Source organism: Equus caballus, chromosome 16 (assembly GCF_041296265.1).
Source record: "Equus caballus isolate H_3958 breed thoroughbred chromosome 16, TB-T2T, whole genome shotgun sequence".
NCBI lineage: Eukaryota > Metazoa > Chordata > Mammalia > Perissodactyla > Equidae > Equus > Equus caballus.
In genome coordinates, this window is record NC_091699.1 from 88,613,571 (window position 1) to 88,632,616 (window position 19,046).

Consider the following 19,046-nt stretch of genomic DNA (forward strand, 5'->3'; position numbering starts at 1 on the left):
AAACTAAATGCATTCCCAGTTCTGCTTCCCCTTTGTCGGACCCCCCAAATGCTCAAAGCCACTCCAGGGCCAACTGACCAGAGGAGACATATGACAGAGGGGAAGTTGTAGTGGAAAGAAACGGCCATCCAACCCCACTGCGGTTAAATATATTCCTTTTGCAAATCTTACAAAAACACAGGACCATGGGAACACGATGCTGGGGCTCTTCCCAGGGCCTTGGAAGGCCCAGAGCAAGTGAGGGGCCTGGAGCTTGAACTTCCTCTGCTCCGGACAGTGGGCCTCTGCCTGCGGTGGGGCCGGGTCGGGGGCAAGGGGGTGGAGGGGGGGGGGCGCCCAGACACCTGGCTCAGGCTCCACCAGGGCCTTTCCTGGGAACGCACAATTTCTAGAGCTTTAGAGTCTTTCCTTGGGCTCCTGCTCCTGTAAACACTTCTTCAGGCCCCTCGTAGTTGTAGTTCTGTTCTCTGGTGGGGGAAGGGAAGGCAGGAGACCCGTCAGCGTGTCAAAGGAAAGTGGCAGCAGTGGAGAGGCAGCTGCTTAAAATACCTCTGATTCTTCGACACTGGGTGTCCTCTGGGCGGAAGAGCCCGTCGCTCTAACCCTGGGGTTGGAGTGGGTAGCCAGTCATTGCGTGCTGAACTTTTGGCCCTCAGGTAACTGGGAAGGGGCTCTGTGGGGACTAACCTTTGATTCCTTAGAGTAGAAAGAGCTATTTGATCTATTTCACTGAAGTTGGAGGGTGAGAAGGAAGGGAGGAGGGAGGGAAAGGAGGAGGGGGAGGAAAGAGAAAAAGAGAGAGGGTAGGGAGGGGGAGAAGGTGGCAGGGAGGAGAATAAGAAGGGGAAGTGAAGGGGGGAGGGAGGCTGGAAGGATGCAGGAGGTGAGAGGAGGAAGGAAAGGAGGAAGCGGAAGGGGAGAGAGAGTGGAGGGGGAGTTAAGGCCCAGCCTCCCGAGGTGGGTCCAGGCAGTGACCTTGGGGTGCCACTGGCCTGAGTCCAGATCCTGTGAACAATGGGGTCCAAGAGTTGAGGCCCCCGGCCCCCTCTCTCAGGAGCTGGGCCACCCTCAAGCCTCGGGTGAAGCTGAGTGCACCAGCTGACGCTGGGAGCCCCTAGGAGCCTCTGTTACTGGGTGAGCCTAGATCCGCCCCTCCCCCCACCAGGGGCTACCGGGCACCTTGGAGGCCGTGAATTGAACTGAGGGTCCAGAAGTAGCTGCATCTGTTTAGAGCCTTTTTCTAGTTATCTGTGTAGAAAACTGGCGAGAACAGAAATCAGGTTTCACAAGCCACCCTACGTTTAAAGTTTGAGGCAGTAGTGAGGTTTTCCACTAAAATTTAAGCTTTCCTCCCCAGCAGCGATCAAAGCAAACGTTTCTAGTTTCAATTATTCCAGCAGCCAGATGGAGCTGAGCAATGACGGCAGCGGATTAGGTTCTTCAGTTTTGTGCGGGACTCCGTGAAAAGCACCTCGGAGGCCTGCGACGTGATGCTGCTCTACTGGGAGCAAACACGTGCCTCCTCCCTCCTCCGTCTCAGGAAGGTTGGGGTCTGCTCCTGGGGCCGGGTTTGCAGCCTGCTTGGCCTGGAGCAGACTAAACATCTCAAGTGGCTTGAGGAAAGAGAAACCCTGTGAAAGTTATTTCCCTTCTGGGGCAGCTGGGGTGAACAAAACAGACGTAGTCCCTGCCCTCACAGGGCATACGATTTGGCAGATCTAATTAGAAAAGTCTAAAAAAAAAACGTGCTCTAGTTTAAGCGCTATGAAGGAAAGGCACATAAAAACGATGCCTCCTTCACTTATGATTTTAGCTCCTTTTGATAAAAATCTTGCTGAGATCTGGCTCCCTGCCTTAAACAGAGTGTGATGGGGATACCTTGCTCATTACTCGAGGTCTCAGTATCACCACCGGCCCCATAAAATCTCACCGTTGCCGTGTTATAATGACTTCTTGGACGTACACGAGCCTCTTCAGGCCCACATTAAATGGTCCCCGGCTGCTATGCTTTTTCTTTCTGAAATTCCTGTATCTGCCAGTTAGATGGCCTTGCTTTCTTGCCTGCAACGATTGTTGCATGTTCTCTCTATGTGTCCCCGCTTTTAATTCAGTATGGGACCGATAACCTCATAGTCGAATTTAATACTTTTTTTCTTTTCAAGTTTATAATACACACACATACACACAACAAAATAATAAAATTGAAATCTTATAGAAGGGCTTACAAGAAAACGCAGTTGTTCTCTGCCCCACCTCCCCCGCACACCCCCTGGGCAACTCCCCATGCCTCCGAGGGCCACTTTCTGCCTTTTCTCGATTGTGATACAGAAACTGATATCAGCATGCATGGCACATTCACGCAGCACCCCCAGGGTTAAGCCAACATGCCAGCTGCATCTGTATCTCTTACTCTCCTCTTTAAGAAAGCAAGTCAGAATGTGAAAGTGACATTCTTTTAGGGTTAACCTTGAATCCACTCACTTCTATGCATGAAAGATCATTTACACACTATGGGTTCTTGAGAGATTATTAGAAAGAAGACACGATGTCATCCGGCTTGTGGTGCCATGTGTGTATACAGCAGCGCCCAGGTGAGATCACAGGCGGATGGGATGAAGTCCAAGCTCTGTGTTATCCAAGGCTCTTAGCACCTTCCCCACAGCATACAGCCACGCTTTCTGCTCGTCTGATCCGCACACAGTGTGCCAGGGTTGGAACTGCACCTGTCTGTGTTTCTGAGCCCAGTACTCAGTATGGTCCCCGAGCTCTGGCCCTGCTCGGATCTGTCAGTGCCTCTCCCATCAACTGAAACCCCTCCCTCCAAACTCCAGCTGGTGATCTGGGCCATCCTGGCCAGTACTGGGCACCTGGGATGCCCAGCCACCTTTCCTGAACTTCCCACTAATGCCCTCCTCTTCTGATCACCACGTGGACCACCCATCTTGTTGCCCTAACTTGGTTCAGATCCCCCATCACTTAAAGTTCTTGCTGACTTGGACTGCAAGTAGCTGTACACCTCCAACTCTGTTCTCTGCTCCAGACCTGGCCCTGATGTGGCACCTGTGATCACCCTGCTCTGGCCATGGCGCCCCAGGCCTCCTCTGTGTTCACCGGTCTGACTGTACCCAGCCGTGCAGGGCAAGCCTGTGCTCTTCACCATATTGCAGCTCTAGCTGGCATCCCAGGACTCAGGACCACCCTGCGGTTGTTGAGGGCTCGGGGAAAGGCAGCTGTGAAGAGCCGCTCACTGCTGTGTGACTGCATCACTCACTGTGCCTCAGTTTCCTTGTTAGTACAGTGAGGATAAAAACAGAACCTGCCTCCCGGGTTGTGGTGAGGATGAAACAAGGAAATACTTGTAAAGCGGACAGCTTAGGAACTGGTACCTAGTAAGCTCTCAGGAAGTATTAGCAGTTATTGTCCATGTTATTATTTTTATCATTATCAGTGCTTTTTGTTTGTTTAACAGTGGGCCCAGAGCTCGGTCCTGCCATGCTCACCGCTCACTGAGGTCAGAGAGCAATTTTCCTAGTCCTCAGATCTGCACTAGGCAACAGTAACAGCTACAACTGGGCCACAGGGAGTGGCCAGTGTATGGCAGAGATTTCTGATTTCATAGGAAAATGTCATTTCTGTTGAAGGAGGGCTAAGCTTCCTAGAGTGGAATTTATTTACAATTTACTGGTAGGCTAGCGGGGTGAGAGGGCAACAAAGAAGGAAAGGAAAGTGTCTGAGGAAGGACAAGAGAGGGATTGGGTAGGACTGATCAGAAAGAGAGCACAGAGAAGGAAGGGGGAGAGGAAACACGCATTTGCGTAAGGAACAGGCGCAGCTGGTGCATAAGTCATTATAAAGGGCCTGCGGCCTTAGAAGGGGAAGCCAAGGGCGGATGGATGAACAACCACACAGCCCAAGAAAACTTCTAAAAATATAGAGAAATGATGAACCAGCAAAGGATTAAAAAGCAACTAAAAAAGCTGGTTAAAATTTTATATTGGGTTTTGCATTCTTGATGTACCTTTTAATTTTAAGCAAGTTGGGCGCTTCCTCTGCGGTATTCAAATGAAAATGGAAGCGAGCTCTGCACACACTGCCAGCTGTGCCCCGGAGCAGCTCGTTCCAGGGTCCTCGTTCATAGCGAGCGGCCAGCTCCATTTTAGAGCAAAGCACTCTGTGCACCATAACGCACCCCCTTCCATCGCACCTCCATTCTTGCGTGAGTGTTATTAGACTTATTGAAACCTCAGGATGCTCCCATATCCAATCATGGCCAGAAAGAACGCTCCAAAGGTGGGTTTTTCTTAGAGGGGAAGCAAGATAAGTAACTAACAAAAGGCTCACTTCTCCCATTAAAGCTAACGAAATCCATTCTGATCCTTATCACTTAGCACCTCCGGAAAGGCACGGAAATACTGCTAGGGCTTAGTCTCATTGTGTGAGTTCCAATAGTCTTAGGTGCGGTTTGGGTTCTTTCAAGCCCCTGCTGACAGGGGCTGGGTGGTGGCGGAGGAGAAACCATTTCTTCTAAGAACTGTATTTGATGGCCACGTGTAAAAAATGACATTTTCAGTAAAGGAAGAGTGACTGGATATTGAGCACACAAATACAGCAAGACAATGGAGGAGTTTGAAAGTCACCCGCTGAGGTTGGGGACTGTCGTGTAGCCTTGAGAACATCACACAGGGACCCAAATCTGGTACTTCACCCCACCCCCACCCCATAGGATTCGAATGAATATCAGTGGAGCTTGAGTATGACCAAAATTAATCGGAAATAATTAATCATTCAAATATTTTAAATTTGTGTTGGGGAAATAAGAAAATGAACTATAGTAAGCTGAAAAACTCCCCTCGTTTTATTCGTTATTTCAGTGTGGTACAGTAGCTAAGAGCTGGGACCCTGGATCCGGGCTGGACGGGTTCAAATCTCACTTCTATCACCGACTGCATTTGTAACTTCGGGACAAATTACTCAGCCTCTAAACCTCAGTTTTCTCAACTATTGATGGGGTAAGTAATATGTGGTTAGACAGTGAGGGTTATGCATGTTGAGGTGGGCAGAGTTGTTTTAGGTGAGATCAGAAAGTAATTTGAGGCCAAATTATACAGGATCTTGAATGCTAAGCTTAGGAAAGTGTGTGTGTGTGTGTGTGCTTTTTTCCCCCTGTAGCAGTAGGAGTTGAAATAATTAGATTTACACTCTAGAAAAATCACTAGTGGCAAAATTGTGATATTAAGAAACTGGAGGCATGGTGGGCATTTAGTAGACTACTGCAATAGTCCAATCAAGATGCCATTAGAGTCTAAACTAAGATAGCAGTGGTGGAGAAGAGATAGATTTGAGAGATGTGCACGTGGAAGGGTAGTGGTGGTGGACAGACCGACTGTAAAGTGAAGGAGAGGCAAGTATTGAGATGTTTCTGAGTTTCTACTCAGGGACATCTGAATGGTTCACCCCTGCCGGTAACCATATTACAAGAGAAATATGTGTGGGAATCTTCGCGAGCTCCATCCTATTAGGAAGATGGGCCGGAAGCTCAGGGTCAGTGGAGTCTGAGCATTTCTATTATGAGTATAGCAAGGTCAGTTCTCTACAGTCTTATCAGCTCAAGAAAAACAGCCCCTCCTCCTTAAGAGCTTTGGCTATTTGCTTGTCTGAAGTGAAGGTTGAGACCAAACAATAAAGTCCAAGGAATGAAGGAAGGATAATGGGTGTTTCAAGGCCAAGACCCACGGACTGGGAGCCTTCCCGGAAGCTAGAGAAGGATGTGTCCCATTCAGTATTTGAAGACAGTCCAGCATCTTATTTAAGAAGGGCTACAGAGAGACTGGCAGGAAAGAGGCTTAGCAGAGTAATTTACCATGATCTTGGGAGAGTGGTGAACATTTTCTGGAAGAAGGCTGTGGCAGTAGATACAGGAAAATTTCAGTTTGGGTTCATTGGCACTATACGGGACAGCAGCACATTGGGGTTACTCAAATACAGTCAATGTGGGCTCAATATCAGGAAAAGCAACAGTCCTCCCGTTTCTTGTTTGCTTTCAAGCGAAGGATGATGGCTCACATCAGCGGCGTGAGAGTGAGTCCCTTGATCAGCGACTGGGTAGATGATGCTACACCTCTATGAGAAGACTGGTTTTAGGGCACAAAGGTAAATGTGTTACTCAGAGGCAACTCTGATTTTGAATCCGGGGAGTGATAAGATGGCATATCTGCCAATGAAGTGAAGGAAGAAAGGGAGGTTTCATAATTTGGGGACCTGAAGCATGTGATGTGCCTGTGGACTCCCCTAGAAGAGGAAGATACAAGTCTGGGGATGCTGCTGAGGGTAGAGCCACTCCTCTGGGTTTCCATGAGTGTATGGACACACTGTCTTCTGTTGGTCTCCTGTATGCTCTGTTTGGTTACACTTTCCCACCCCTGGGACTTGGCTGATTACCAAACTGAAAATGGCTGGATCACAGGTTCATGTGACATTCCTGTCCTGGTATCCTGAGCCTTGCCACATGACGTTGTTTTTCTCCCACGAATTATGGATGTGGAACCGATTCCATGGGTCACTGTCAGGCTGATCAGACTAAAGAAAAGTCTAGTCTCTCTTTAACTCTTTGCTGACCCAGTTTACTGAAAATACTAAGTAACAACTAACAAGAGGCACGTAGCATAATCATCGAGTTAGACACCCTGACAAGTTGGTCCCATCATTTACTTGTATGACTACAGGCAAGAAGCTGTGCCTCAGTTTCCTTTTCCATAAAATGGAATATGAATAGTAACTATCTCACAGGGTTGTTTAGAGATAATGCATGTAAGGAGCTCGGCACAGGACTACACCCAGAAAGTGCTCAGGAGAAGTAGCTGCCGTTCTTGTGGTGGCCGTTGATGCTGTCTTTGCTACTTAGGGCCTTCTGAGTGAAGATGTGACTGTGACCATCTCCAGCATAAGAGTTCTGTTTTGCCCTTCCTCATCTGATCCTAAAGTTGATTTTCCTTGCGACTTCTGGTTCAGCGGAGGCTTATTGACAGTAAAGACTAAGAAGAGTAGGTGTACTCTGGCTGTGGAGATGATGGGCCATGGGGCTGGTGTTTACAATCTCTGACAATGTAGGAATACATTTGGGAACACGTAAGTGTGCTGAAAACATTATGTTCTTTGAGAAATAAACACCAATAAACGAGCACATGTCTCAGACACAAATGCAGGTCTACACTCTGTTCTTTAAGTTTGGCAAAACTTCCCCTGAGTTTGGAGTGTTTAGTTCTGCCAAGATGTAAGCTAATTTCAGGCTACAGATAAGAGCCAATTAGAAACCAGATTGAGACTGAGTGTGCAGACTAATTTCTTTTGACCTAAGCCACACACACACTGACACCTTTTGGTGGGAAGACAGATGTAATAGCTTATCAAGATGGCTGGCCTTTCTTCCCTAAGTCTTCACTCTGGGTGCCCTGCCTGGGCAATTAGGGATTCATCAAAGCCACGTGCATGTCCCCAGAAAAACTATCCTTTCAAGTGCATTAGCTTGTTTAAATTCTAGTGTGTAACCAGGTGGGGCATCTTCGCCATGTCAAACTGAAGATGTTGTATGAGGAAAAAGAGAGAGTTTACTACTGAATACAAAGTGGTTGTAGGAGTCTGCTTTACATGTTGATGTGAGACCAAAAGTGGCAGAAAATAAATCCCAGACTGTCAGGGGTCTGAGTGAGAGTGGAAATCTTACAACCTGGAAACTCTCGTGGTGACTTCAGGGTCAAACAGACAGACTCCTGTGACAATATCAGAAGTGCACCCCCTCCTCCCACTCCAAACCATCCCAAGCGATAAGGGACTCCAGGTGGGGCTGTGGTCTAGCCCCAGCTCTCCATTCAGGAGCACTCTTGGCGTGCAGTGCGGGTCGGAAGGGCTATCTCAGAGCAAGTCTTCACATTGCTGCTCGTCGACGTGCCCAGGCTTCAGTGAGAAGGAGCCTGGATGGGAATGTGTTCTCTTGATGCAAGGAGCATGTTCTCCCCCTGAGAAATCACCCACAAAAGTCAAGAATGGACTTTGACACTGAGGGGAAAATACATAGAACATACATATAGTTATGGTTCATAAACTTCCTCTACGCAATCATCTGGGAGAAAAGTTGAACCAGTCAAAGTAAATGATGACCAGGAGACATTTATGTGAAATGACATCCTGGAAATAACCCTAAGAGGAGAACGACAAAACTTGGCAAAACTGATGGATGTTTACCCATAGCGCAACTGATGTGAAAGGTACAATTCCAATGGATGGCTCTGAACTGTCCATCCCCAAATGACTTCACCTGTTAGTAGGGCGGGTGATCTACAAGACGTTTTGAGAAAGCAATCTCCCCAAATCATGACTTTCTTTAACTTCTAACTCCTGAACTTCCTTAGCACAGGAGAAAGTGCTTCATTCCTCACTGAAAAGTAGACCTAAAGACAAGGACTTGGTAGAGGTAATATTTGGGCTTATATTCACACAAGGTACAAGTAACTGAATCAGACTTATTCCTGAGAGCAGAAAGAGGAAAACAAAAGCCCAAGGGCAAAGGGGCATCAAGGTATCGAGAGAGGGCACATGGAGCATGGAAGGAAGGGAGGCAGAGGGTGAAAAGGCAGCTGGAGAGGTTTATCTAATAGTGGCAGCTAACATATATTGAGTGCTTATGGGGTGCTAGAATATGCGCTAGGTAATATTCATGTATTACTGAAAGCACATGGAGGTTGGGAAGAGGATCTGAAGTTATCACTGTAACACCATGTATTTTAGTAATTAAAGATAAAAAATGAAAGATTTATAACCCATTTCTTTAAGTTAGCCATTAAAAAGCACTTGCGACTGGGTTCTGTAATAATTTTGCACCAGTAAATCTGTTGCTCCTGGCTATCCATCACCAATATCCTGAAGACGGTACAGAATTATTAGCCACGTGGACTTAAAACATGAAAACATAGCCAAAGAAAATTGCTTCACCAACACTAATAAATCACCAAAATTGAAGTTAAAACAGCTTTGGGATAAATAATGGTTGCCAAAACCATTATTTAAGCCCACAATTGGAAATAGATTGTGATTCATAAGCCCTACAAACTAACTGAAATCTTACTCTCCTTTGGGGTGGTTAATACTTTGTAAGGCCATGTGATACTATTAATAATTAATACCCAGCTTTGTGATATACATATATTTACTTTTTTAATGAAAAAACTTCTTCCTTATTCCCAGAAGAGAGTTAAGTCAGAAATACCAGTGTTAATATGGTAGTATTTTTCTTTTTGCTAGAAATGAAACAGTATCTTAATTTTAAAAGGGAAACTGACAGGAAGAGATAATGGATAAGCTAGGAGGCTACTATTGCCTGACTCATCAAAAGAGAAGAAAATAATTTTAGTTCCTTGCTTAGAGGGATTTAAGCAAATCACTTGAAAAGTAATGTTTTTCTTTGGCCGAACAGTTGCCATTAGCGATGAAGCTGAGGTGCAAGCTTGCATGCAGGACTATGTTAAAACGAAATCAAATGTGTAAACTTCAAAAAGTAAAAGAATTCATGGTTAACGCTAGAATTACACTGAAGACTGAACCTTGATTCCAGAATCAAAGGGTTAAAATCAGGGGTGTGAGTCAAGAATTAATGAAAATGCCAGTGGGAAGAAGTTATCTTAAAGTAGATGAGAAAGAGGAAGATGAAAAGAATGGGTAAAAATCTGCTTTAAAACAGGTTTTCAAATGATCATGAAGACTAGAGAAAATGCACAGCATGGGAACAGAATTAGCATCAAATTGGTAGAAAATGAAATAATGAGAGTTAAGTGAATGCTCACAGCTAATGCAACATTCAGGATTCTTCAGTCTATCATTCCAGAAGATCATCATGAGAGCTTAAACAACTGTTGTCTAAGAACTGATATTTTTCCTGACACCACACTATCCAAGCCCTAAAAGTAAATATCAGCTAGGACAGATGGATGCTTTCATTCATTCCCTCTTCCCTCCCTCATTCATTCATTCCCTCTTCCCTCCCTCATTCATTCATTCATTCATTCATGAAATCCTGGTTGAGGACGCACCATTATCATTATTACATGCTAGATTTTGTGATAGATACAAGAAATGTGTTAAACCCAGATACATCCTCAAAGTACTTATGCTGAATTTCATCAAATCAAAGATGCCATCAATTATGAGGCACGCTATTACTTTAGGTACCCCTAAAAAGAAAAGTACTATCATAGTATTTCTGACACCATTGATTATAAGACACAGCTTGACTTCAGAAATGTTAAGGTGTGAAAAAATGTGCAGTTGGAATCAATGACACACCCACACAAAATGATCAAAATCCAGTCTTCGAGAACAATGCCAGACCATGAAGCACACTAGCCTCTGCACAGCTCATGTGTGAATAGTTTATTATCTGCCTGATCCTTGGGGAAAAAGCCCAAGGAGATGTTTTTAAATCTTTTAACAAATATTCTTCTTATGCTTACAGATTAAAAGGCGATACATCCCCTCTCTAAATTCTATTGCCAACAACTCTTAAGTCTCTGGGTGAAATCAGGGCTCGGATGAGGCGAGGCAAGCCAGGCAGCCTCTCTCCAGCTTGTGAATGTGCTGAGCCTTTGCCTGATCCTTAGATGACCCTCCTCAAATTTTGCATCCTAGTGCCTTGTTTGCCCACCCTTGGCCTGACCTTGGGTGAAATCACCTCACAATCGTTTTTGCTGCCCTGCCCCTGGATCTTTGGGAACTGTGTGACATTTTCCAGTTGCTCCTCTCTGTGCGCTCTCCTTCTTTCTCCACACTGTCCTGGGCTCCGGGTGCTCACAGTGTCAACAGCATCAACTGCACTCTCTTGCCCTCTGACTTCAGATTGGTTTTGGCCACAGGGAAGCACTGGCAGAATATTGGAAGGAGGGAGGAGAGCAAAAACAGGGTATTTATTCCTCAGGCTCCCACCCTGCCAGGGCACCATGGTGGTCTGTGTCCCTCTGCCGAAGCCTCAGCTCCTAATCGGCAGCCTTCTCTATCCAGCCACTCTCTCTGGGTGCTGGTCAATACCCTTCTCCCTGTCCTCTTGGGTAATGGGTAGTAACTGCTCTCCACTGATTCCAGCCCCGGGCTACTGCATGATCCCTTATTGGTCTGCTTAGATCAGCCCATATCTTTGTAAATATTCCCTTTATTAACTTTCTTTAAATGACTCAGTTTGAATGTACCACTTGTTTCCTGCCTGAAATTTTCTATAAAATATAGAAAGTTTCACATCTGTAGCACTCGGCTGCAGAAAGGTCTCACTTGAACTGGAAGCTTCAAGTTTATAGGCAATTGAAATTTCTTAAGGAACTCCTGAATATAATAAACAAATCTTAAACAGAGTTTTGTTTCCAGCCTGAAAAGTTAGAATTGTGTTTTTAACTGTTCTCTAGGGTGCCTGAATATTCATGCCCCACTTGACCTCAACTGCTCCAGCCCTGGGCTGGGGCAGGTTTCCACAGGCAATTCCTATATCGGTTTTGGCGTCTGCCAACTGCAGATGTTAGGAGTGTAAATCATACCACAGCACAGACACAGGAGGACCTACACAGGAGGAATGAAAGTGTTCTAGAACGGAATCCACTTATTACACCCAAAGACAAAATGTACTTTATTAAATGCTCCAGCTTAAACTACTAAATTCTGTAGAAATATTGAGTTCTCAGAAGTCTTTCTAGACGCTGAAATTGTACTCTAATGAAGGAGTGAGGTGGATGTCACCAGGTCAGACTGAGCGTCTAGATCCTGCTGACCTTTCTCATGGTGAGCTTGGTGGCAACAGTTCACATCAGGCTCAGAAAGGACCTCAGACCATCTTGTCTCACCACATCATTTTAAAGATGAGAATGCGAAGACCCCTAGATTTTACTTGGCAGAAGTTACTTGGCAGAGGTCATTAGGTAGTAAAGTAATAGAACCAAATTTTAAACCAGTTTTTAAATTGAGGTTGTTTCCTTTCAACTTTGTAGGCTGCCTATCTTTAAAAAATACCCATGAATAATGATGGGGGAGATTATAAAATCTTTTTCATCCTTTGGTGAGAATGGACTTTTAGGAGAAGGGAAGATTAAAATGAAGAAATTAGTGGAAGGTACTTATTGCCAAAGATGTCAGTATATGGCAGTGGAGAGTGAATTTAAAATTTGAAAACAAGATGGGGGTAGTGTGGTGTCATGTGGTATTTCTCAAACTCTAGTAACTGACATAGCACCTGTGTGATTTTTTTATATAATTGAAAGCCACTTGTACAATTATTTCTTTAATAATTTTTCTTTAAATTAACTTTTCTTTTTTCCAGTCTGGGGCCTTGTTGTTAAGAACATGTGTTTATAATTGTTATATCTTCCTAATGAATTGACTCTTTTTATCATTATAAAAGAGCCTCTGGCAACGTGTGTCTGTGTGTACGTGTCACAGTCCATTTTATCTGCAATTAACATACTTCTCCAGTTCTCTTACAATTACTGTTTCCATGGTATGTTTTTTTCAATCTTTTGCCTTTTAGCCTATTTGTATCTTTGAATCTAGTTGTATCTTGTTTTCTATTTTTTTAAAATCTAGTTTGATAATCTCTGCCTTTTGATTAGATTGTTTAGTTCATTAACATTTAATGTTATTATTGATATAGTCAGATTTACTTCTGCCATTTTGCTATTTGCTTTCTTTATGTCTCATGTATTTTTTATTCTTCTGTTCTACTTTTACTGCCTTTTTTTGGTATTAAATGGATATTTTCTATGTACCATTTTAATTCCTTTAATGACTTTTTTCTTTTTTTGATGAAGAAGATTGGCCCTGAGCTAACATCTGTTGCCAATCTTCCTCTTTTTGCTTGAGGAAGATTGTCACTGAGCTAACATCTGTGCCAATCTTCCTCTGTTTTGTATGTGGGCTGCCACCTCAGCACGGCTTGATGAGCAGTGTGTAGGTCCATGCCTGGGATCCAAACCCCTTGAATTCTGGGTCACTGAAGCAGAGGGCACAAACTTAACTACTGCAGCTCTGGGCTGGCCCTTTCATTAATGACTTTTTAAATATATTTTTTGAGTTATTTTCTTAGTGGTTGCTCTAGAGATTACAATACACATCTTAATTTATCAGACTCAACTTCAGATTTATACTAAATTAATTCCACAGAGGAATAGAAAATTTGTTCCACTCTATTCTCTTCCTCCTTCTTTGTACTATTAATGTGATATATATTACATCTATATATGTTACAAACCCACAAATATGGTGTTATAATTGTTGCTTTATATAATCTTATGTGTTTTTAAGAAACTAAGAAGAAAGCAGAAAAATATAATCATGACATTTTTTTTCTTTTTTTTATGAAGGAGATTGGCCCTGAGCTTGGCCCAGATTGGCCCTGGTGACATCTGTTGCCAATCTTCTTCTTTTTGCTTGAGGAAGATTGTCACTGAGCTAACATCTGTGCCAGTCTTCCTCTACTTTATGTGGGATGCTGCCACAGCGTGGCTTGACAAGAGGTGCTAGGTCTGCACCCAGGCTCTGAAGCTGCAAACCCCTGGCTGACAAAGCAGAGCATACGCACTTAACCACTATGCCACCAGGCCAGCCTCCATAAGGTTTGTATATTCATCTTTTCATTTACCATTTCTGGTACTCTTCATTTCTTCTTGTGGACTCAAGTTACCATCTCATGTCACTTCCTTGCTTGCTTCCTTGTAGCTTCCTTCCTTCTTCTCCCCTTTGTATTGTCATTGTCAAATATATATCACTATATGTTACAGGCTCCACAATTCAATTTCATAGATATTGCTTTATCCTGTTGTTTTTGAATTAAGAGAAGAAAGGAAAAGAAATGTATAATTATGCTGTCTCTTATAGTTAATATATAATTCCTTTTGCCAGCACTTTTTGTTTCTCATATGGATTAAATTACAGTCTAGTGTCACTTATTTTCAGCTTGAAGAATTCCTTTAGTATTTTTTGTGAGGCAGGACTACTAGCTACAAATTCTTTCAGTCTTTGTTTATTTTGGAATGTCTTTAAGTTTTCTTCATTTTTGAAGGATATGGTGTTCTTGCTCAACAGTTTTTTCTTGAAGCATTTTAAATATGTTATCCACTACCATTTGGACTCCATTGTTTCTGATAAGAAGTCAGTTACTGGGGCTGGCCCCTTGGCTGAATGTTTAAGTTCATGCACTCTGCTCCAGCGGCCCAGGGTTTCACTGGTTTGGATCCTGGGCATGGACATGGCATCACTTATCAGGCCATGCTGGGGCGGTGTCCCACATAGCACAACCAGAGGTACTCTCAACTAGAATATACAGCTATGTACTGAGGGGCTTTGGGGAGAAGAAGATGAAGAAAAAAAGAAGATTGGTGACAGATTTTGGCTCAAGTGCCAATCTTTAAAAAAAAAGAGAAGTCAGCTGTTAATGTTATTGGGATTCTTTTCTATGTGATGACTCATTTTTCTCTACTGCTTTCAAGGTTTTCTCTTTGTCTCTGACTTTCAACATTTTGACTGTGATATGTCTAGATATGGCTCTTTTTTGGTTTTTCCTACTTGGAGTTCATTGAACTCGAATGTGTAGGTTAATGTTTCTCATCATATTTGAGAAATTTTCAACCATTATTTCTTTGAATATTTTTCCTTCACCATTCTTTCCTCTCCTTCTGGTGCTCTCATTATGTGCATGTTGGTGTGCTTAATGGTGTCTCAGAGGATCTGGTCATTTTTCCTCAATTTTTTCTTTTCTTTAGTTCTTCAGATTGTATAATTTCTAATAATCTATTAAGGTTGCTGATTCTTTCTTCTTCCACCTCAGATCTACAGTTGAACCCCTCTGGAGACTTTTCCATTTCAGCTATTGTACTTTTCAACTTAGGAATTTCCATTTGTTAATATAATTTCTATCTCCTTATTGATATTCCCTATCTGAGGATTCATTGTTATTATGCTTTCCTTTAATTCTTTAAACATGGTTTCAGTTAGTTGTTTGAACATATTTATCACAGCTACTTTGAAGTCCTTGTCTCCTTCATTTGGGGCCCCTCAAATGCCATTTATATTGCTTGGTTGTTGTTGTCTTCCTATGCAAAGGTCACACTATCCTGTTTCTTTCCACGTTTCAACTGTTTTGTTGAAAACTGGACATTATGGATATATGTTGTAGCAATTCTGGATTCTGATTAGTCCCCTTTCCCACTCCCGAGACTTGTTAATGTTTCTATTTTTTTGGTTAGTTTTTTTAGAGTCTTGCCTGGACAAATGACCTGAGGTCTATTTCCATTTTGGAAGTTTGGCTCAACCGATATTTTACAAGCTTAGTTTATCTTAAGCAATATTATCTATGAAGTCATGGTTTAATATGCTAGCTATATATTTTAATACCCCCTTAAACCTCAGTACACCATCAGGATTCATTGAACTTAGTTTTAGTTTTTGAGTTTATTTTTTGAGTAGTTCTATTTGTAAGTGTTGATATTTCACCACTTTTTGAATTACTTCTTACAAGTCTACCAAAGCACAAAAAGAAATCTTACTTATTTAAAAAAATGAAATAATACTATTTTTTTCCTATAATTACCACAAAGGTCCATTAGATCTTTTAAAACATCTAAGATATATTATAAAATCTTAGTGATCTTAATTTTCATCTATCTTGAAAAGTTTTGCTGTTTTATCATCCTGGAAACTATTTCCTCATTACTCATTATTCCCAATGATGCTAAAAAATACTAAAATAATAAGAAAATAAGAAGACTGATAGGATCATCTAGGTACAATAGCGAAATGAGTCATCATTTTATCATCCTTCAGTTTTTTTATTATGTTGCCCAAAGTATTGCATCACTTGTCAAAAAAGTGTAAAAGAAGACAGGAGACACTCTCTTTCTAGTCTACTTTTAGCTTTCATTGGACACAATTGAGAATTCAGAATTTTTTCATTTTTCACCCATAATAACAAAAAGAATAAAATTTACAATAGAAGACATTTCACAATTATTAGACAAATGAGAAACCAAATGTAAAGAGACAGCAAAACTCTATACTGTAAGGATAACGGTCAAATTGATTGTATTAGCAAAATCTTAGGCTGCAGCTCTTCAGATAACAATATCCTAGATGAGTTGTTTTAAACTCAAGAATCCATGAGTGACAAATATAATTCTAAGACCACAAAGCAAATATGACATTTTCATCCATTTAGTCACTGAACAGGAAGAACATTATCATGTAATATCTTGCAAAAACAATTTGGATTATCCCATGTTTCTAAAAGGGCATATCCATTATTCTTTTACCTTTAAGATGTTTTTGTGCAAAAATTACTTGATATGATTTGTAAGTAGACAAATGCTGAATCAGGTATGTACACAAAGATGAATGGAAGAAAACTAAAACAATTCAATAGACATTATTATAATTGCTATTTGTAAATCTAAAATGGAAATGTTTTGTAATGTGGAACTAAAAACATGGCCATCTCTTCAACAAAATTATAATCAACCGAAAGTTCCAAAAAAATCTTTAAGTTTTTCATTTTGATGATGTAAGTGCAAGAAGATCAATGAGTAATGATAAGCTAGAACCTCAGCGATGTATTTGAAGTCTGGAATAAGTATTTACAATTGAATAGGTTCTAGGTACATGCGTGACAGTTGACAAGCAATTAACTGAACTCAGAGGATGTTGCCCCTTTCAGACTTTTCTCTCTCATGTATCTAGGGAGAGAGAGAATATATAACAAAAAAACTGTGTTTGATGTATCCATGTTCTTACTAAAATTTTGAATAAAGTTGCTTTTCACTATCCTTTTATTGTTCTGAAAATCATTTGTAAAATGTATTAAAGTATAAAAAATAAAGGTTCATTGGGTCTAGATGGTAAATAGGGATGAGTACTTTTTTCTAGTGTACTAGGGGTTAAACATAAATGTATAACTTAAAAAAAATTTAACTTTCATCATTGTACCACCTGAAGTACTCCTGCATTCATGTGTTTCACACGTTAGGCACAGGGGTGTGCTAGGACAGCTGATGGTTTTGGAACCAGGATAACCCAGGTTTGAAGTTTGGCCTCATTCCTTTTAGCTGTGTGACCATAGACAAGAATCATCCCTTCTACAAATCCTAGTTTATTCATCTATAAAGAAAGAGTAATAGAACCTGTTTTGCAGAATTAGCATCATAGAGCATCATCCTAGCATATTTAACTAGGAAACAGCAGGTGCCCATTAAATGCTTGCTTCTTCCTTCTTTCCTTTTTGGTATCGATAATCTTTGCTGAGGAGAATGCATGACTAGGTTATAACTAGTAGAAAAATAGATCTGGTTCAAAAGAAACATTACAAATAGAGGAATAGCACTGTGTGTGTGGTGTGCGTGTGTGTGTGTGTTTAAAGACATAAAATTCAGTGAAAATAAACAAATCTTAGTGGGAAAATGAGATAAAGGGTGTTTATTGATGGATAAAAGAGAAGTGGAAAGATTATATTCTGGGAGCATTTTACAAACTTCCAGCCAGTAAAGACCTAGATGTGCTCTCTTAATACTACATGCAGGCTGGTACAGAGGAGACAGGAGCTCATACTCTTGGATCTTCAGTGCCCATATCTGTTGGAAGTTTAAGGGTTCTTTTTGAACACAGGACATCTGATTATTCCTCGGTTTGCCCTGATGACAATTTCATTACCATTACTCAGAAGACACGGAAAGCAACCAGAGGGATTTCTATTTTGCTTTCAGTACTGACCAAGAAAGCAGAACAGTGATGACAAAGGAAGGAATGGGAACCATTGAGGAGGTTCGTCGTGTCATCTTGGGCTTTATTAATGTGAGGGAAAGAAATGGTAGACTCCATCAGGTATATTCTCTGGCTTCAGGAAGGCATACTGCATAGCACTCAGGAAAGATGGTAAAACTGATTGATGTTAGGAATCACTACAACTGTTTTGGAGTCCAGTAAGCAATATGTAAAAGCCGTATAATTGCTGCACCAAAAGTCTATTCCTGGGAATTGATTCTGACATTAAACTGCCCAACTGGAGTTTTAAATAAAACCGAAACTAAAAGCATCATCATGTTCATCAAAGATTATCACCAATAGTCCAAAAACCCATCTAGAAACAACTGACATAATTTTGTCTCCTCGCCTCCACTCCAATTCCCCTAGGACAGCAGTCAGCAAACCTTTTCTGTAAGGAGCTGGTAAAAGTATTTTAGGCCATACTCTGTTGCAACTACTCAACTCTGTGGTTGTAGCATGAAACCACCCATAGGAAATATGTAGACAAAGGAGCGTGGCTGTGTTCCAATAATACTTTATTGTGAACTCTGAAATGCTAGTTTCCTACAATTTTCACATGTCAAGAAATATTATTCTTTAAAAAATGTTTCTTAAACTGTTTAAAAATATAAAAATCGTCATTGGCTCATGTACCATGCAAAAATGGGTGGCAAGCCTGACCCAGGACGTCCCCACTAAATGTGGTAGAAGAGAGACTTGGAGAAGGTGGAGCCCTTCCTCTCTCCCACTACAGAAGTGGGTCTTGGATTTTTCTAGTACTAGCCCACAATAAACACGTATTTCTTGCCCATTTGTCACCTTCGATATTATTTCCTATTTGTAATGTTCTTTTTTAGGAAGACATATTTGTCCATTAATCGTGCTCTGGTCATGTCTCCCATCTCACCAAATATTACTGATTCCAAGGAGAAAGGAAAAATATCCAGATTTTCTGAAAAGCAGTAAATTTGGTTCCAAACAAAATAGCCCTGTCAACTTGATGGACCTCCCAAATAGACCGAAGAGCAGGCTGATGCCACAGATAAAAATAAATGTACTTGTAGGGTAGGAAGTCTCTGGTATAATCCAAAGGGTTGTGCAATTGGTTCACTTTTGCACTATACAATCCCTGGTGACCCTCTTAGAGACTCCTCCTGCAAAGGGAGTCTAACTTCCCAGACCTACAGATACACAGGGCTTTTCAAGGAGCATCTCTTCCCTCTTAACCTATGGCTTAA

At 41.8% G+C, this 19,046-nt stretch overlaps 1 protein-coding gene and 1 long non-coding RNA gene across 5 annotated transcripts in view; one reads left to right on the plus strand and one right to left on the minus strand.

Moving 5' to 3' along the window:
• SLC9A9 (solute carrier family 9 member A9) overlaps window positions 1-19,046 on the minus strand; it is a 510,485-nt gene that overhangs the window by 109,936 nt on the left and 381,503 nt on the right.
• On the plus strand, window positions 488-7,197 carry LOC138918265 (uncharacterized). Its single transcript, XR_011427383.1, has 3 exons — window positions 488-656; window positions 4,872-5,009; window positions 6,046-7,197. It is a non-coding gene; the product is annotated as an uncharacterized lncRNA (long non-coding RNA).